Genomic DNA, 3371 nt, shown 5'->3' with positions numbered 1-3371 from the left:
CTCTCTGTCTCTCTCTTTTCCTCCTTTTTCTCATTTTCTCTCTCTTTCTTCCTTTATTTCTCTCTTTTTCATTCATTCTCTCCCCCCCCCTCTCTCTCTCTCTCGTGTGCTTGTTAAGATTTCAAATAAGCTGCAATAATTAGCAATGAAAACAAGATGAAAAATATTAATGACTTGATGATGACGATGATGAAAACAACAACAACAACAATAATAGTAACAACAACAACAGCAACAACAATAATAATAATAATAATCGTAATTAAAATAATTATAAGTATAACATCCCTAGCAGAGTAATTAATATTATTATCACAGATGATTGAATGATGTAAAACATCTTCAGTCAGCAAACAAGCAAGCAAGCAATAATTAAATCATTATTGGAAGCAATAGAAATACGTTAACATCACAAACACACACAAACACACACACACACGCACATAAAAAACAAACCTTCAAACAAATACACATACAGAAACACACACACGCGCGCATATGTCCATACAGGCAATCAAACACACACAAATCATAAACAGTGGCAATAAAATATAAAAAAGAGACAAAACCATTAGCAACAACAACATCAACACATTAACAACACACAGACAAACGCACACACGCACAAACACACTCACACATACATACATACACACGTACATACATTCAACAGTGTTGCCATTGTTAAGGCAAATATTATAAAATTCTTAGTAACATTATATTGTTTGCGTGAGTATCTGACCCTGTATTTATTTATAGGTATATACTCTACTACTACTACTACTACTACTACTACTACTACTACTACTACTACAGCAGCAGCAACAACAACAACAAAAACAACGTTTACAGCAGCAGCCGTAACAACAAAAACAATAAAACACATTCCACAAACAATATCGCATTTCAACACACAACACACACACACACACACACATACACACACATACACACACATACACACACACACACACATACACACACATACACACACACACACACACACACACAACTCCTTACTATACTCTTAATTCCTCTCAATCGACATACCCACATCAACCCACACCAAACTAATTAAATTAATTAATGAATTCATTAATTTAAAAATAGGTGAATGAATGAATGAATGAATGAATATGAATGAATGAATGAATTTATGAATGAATGGATGAATGAATGAATGAATGGATGAATGAAGGGATGAATGAGTGAATGAATTGATAAATGAATGGATAAATGTATGAATAAATAAATGAATGAATGAATAAAAATTGAATGAATGAATAATTAATTGATTCTGTACCGGTATATACACAATTCTCAAAGAAAAAAAATCCGAAATCTAATCCGAGCAATTTTTTGTTTCGTTTTATTTGCAGATATGTAATGTTTATTTATTCCTTTATCCATTTTGTCGTTCATTCATTCATTCATTCATTCATTCATTCATTCATTCATTCATTCATTCATTCATTCATTCATTCATTCATTCGTATACTTTTTTTTTCATGTTCAAGTAATTTTGTCAATGATATCTATATAATTCATCTAATTAATAAAATTTATTAACAATAAGCTGTTCTGTTCTGTATGCATATAGGATGTGTAAGTATGTATGTGTAAGTTATGTGTGTGTATGTGTAAATATGTGCATGTGTGTGTTAGTATGTGTGTATATGTGTAAGTATGTGTGTGTGTTTGTTATTACTACTATGTGTAAGTGTGTAACATTGCTACTATTATTACTATTCTTGCCAACATCATTATTAAACATAAACATCTCATCATCATCATCAGATGATGATGATGAGAGTCAGAAAAATCATAATCAATATAGTAAAAATCATCAGATGATGATGATGAGAGGCAGCATTATCATAACAATATAATCATTAGGACATCATCATCATCATCATCATAATAAGATAAGACATCGTCACAGTCAGAAAAATCATAATCAATATAGTAAAAATCATCGTCATCATCATCGTCATCATTATCATCATCCATACCATGATCGTCAGACTCATCGTCAGAGTGCTAATGAGAAAAAAATATTTTTTAACCACCGTAAAAACCACTATATATACTAGACATATAAAGATTAATTGGATGGGACAATAGCAGATAAGGTGTCCTCGTGTAAGTTCGTGTATGCGTGTGTGTGTGTGCGTGAGACTTTGTTTGTGTGTGTGCGTGCGTGTTTGTGTGAGTGTCTGTGTGTGTGTGGCGTGTTACGTGTATGTGACTGTTTTTGTGTGTCTATATAGATGTATGAGTGTGTGTGCGTCTATAATAGATGTTTGTTTGTTTGTTTGTCGCAGTCTGAGGTTATTTTTACGTAATTAAGAGAAGGTCTGTATGATAAATTGATACATGTGTGTATATATGTGATATATATTCGTATGATACATTGATACGTGTGCATATATGTGATATATATTCGTATGATACATTGATACGTGTGCATATATGTGATATATATTCGTATGATACATTGATACGTGTGCATAAAGATATATATTCGTATGATACATTGATATGTGTGCATATATGTGATATATATTCGTATGATACATTGAAACATGTGTGTGTATATATGTGATATAAGTTTGTAGATACATTGATACATGTGTATGTGAATGCTATCATCCATTCACTCGCCATCATAATGTTAAATCGTCATCATCATAATTAGCATCATCATCGTCATCGCCATCATCGTCGTCATCGCTTTCAGCCTAGGGCCTAACTTAAATTAAAAATTTCATGTAGTATTGCATCACTGGCAAATGTACAAACAAACAAACAGACAGACAGACAAAAAGATGAACAAACAGACGAACAGACAGACGAACAAACGAACGAACAACTGATCACTCATCCACAGATGAACACATGTGTAATACTCTATTCAACAGTACAGCACTGTGTGCAACCAGAGTGAGGTGTTAAGCTACACGTATGCTGATAACTGCTGCATCTCATATTATTATGTAGGGTAAGGTTGAAGTAGAGAGAGGTTTCTGCATTGATTTTCATTACTTATATAAGCAAGCACCCATTCCTATATATATATATATATATATATAAATGGGTGCTTATATATATCGATATATATATATATATATATATATATATATATATAAAATTTATTTGCCCATTTTGCATTTAACAACTTTTTTATTATGGACTCAACACAGCGTAGTTTTTGACATTCATATTTATAAGAAATTAAATTTCTTATATTTCATTGGTTTTAGGCTCTGATGATGGCTACTTAGCCGAAACAACGTTGTCAGCTTCTAATATGTCACAATTTCACAATAAATATGAATGTCAAAAACTACGCTGTGTTGAGTCCATAATAC

This window comes from Helobdella robusta, assembly GCF_000326865.2.
Source record: "Helobdella robusta unplaced genomic scaffold HELROscaffold_22, whole genome shotgun sequence".
Taxonomy (NCBI): Eukaryota; Metazoa; Annelida; class Clitellata; order Rhynchobdellida; family Glossiphoniidae; genus Helobdella; species Helobdella robusta.
This window is presented reverse-complemented; position numbering follows the sequence as displayed.